This window comes from Rhincodon typus, chromosome 15 (genome assembly GCF_021869965.1).
Source record: "Rhincodon typus isolate 14 chromosome 15, sRhiTyp1.1, whole genome shotgun sequence".
Classification (NCBI taxonomy): Eukaryota; Metazoa; Chordata; class Chondrichthyes; order Orectolobiformes; family Rhincodontidae; genus Rhincodon; species Rhincodon typus.
In genome coordinates, this window is record NC_063346.1 from 58,019,827 (window position 1) to 58,020,774 (window position 948).

The following is a 948-nucleotide window of genomic DNA, read 5'->3' on the forward strand; positions in this document are numbered from 1 at the left end:
CTGAAAGTGTCTATTTGTATGGAGGAAAAGAACCAAAACAGGTATAAAATAAAAAGGTTCATTCATAATTGGGCTGAGAAGATGGGAGTCACATAAAATGCCAACTTGAAAATGTAAGCATGAGTGGATTAATCTCAATCATGATAGATAGACCAAAAAACCCATTAACACACAAAAATGGAATTTCCAGAGGTTCTCTGAAATCAGCAGAAATCAAAAGAACAGCAAAAATAGTGACTTCTGTTGTTTCTCCACTTCCTGCCTGTGAATATACTTGTGTGTGCCCATAGAAGATGTCTAGTGAAGACAGCAAACATGAACCATAATGCAGCAGTCAACTCACCATTGGGGCTGGCAGGGCACAATGTGACAAAAGTTTGCAAAAAATGCAATTTAACATAATTAAATCAAATTATGATGATACAAATGGCAGCAATCCATTGAGTTCTTAACTTGTAGGACTGCACAATAGATCCACAGAATAAAAATGTTACAACAGTGCTAAGGTTCTTAATGGAGCAGAAACTCTTAATACCACACTACAGTGTAGTGATAGACATAGGATTTTTAAATTTCTCAAATTCATTCTCCATTTTGGTCCATGTGTGTATACAGAGTTGAGCTGTACTGCCTTTACTACCTTTGTAGCTTTGAACTACATCAGCAGTCCTTTTATAATGGATATAAAGTATGCACTTCTAGATGCAATACCAAGATGTGCTTTTCAGGGATTACAGCAGATACCTTCAAGATCCAGCCCATTCGTCACAATTTAGTCTGGCAATTCAACTGACAAACGTTCTTACAACCCAGCATCATTTGCATTTCTAATTTCTCATCATTGCTCTGTCTTGTTTTGACTTTGTACGGGCTTATGGGTTTGCAAAGAGCTATTTTTGACATTCATTGATGGTTAAATATTAAAATAAGATTTTCAGTGATCAGTAA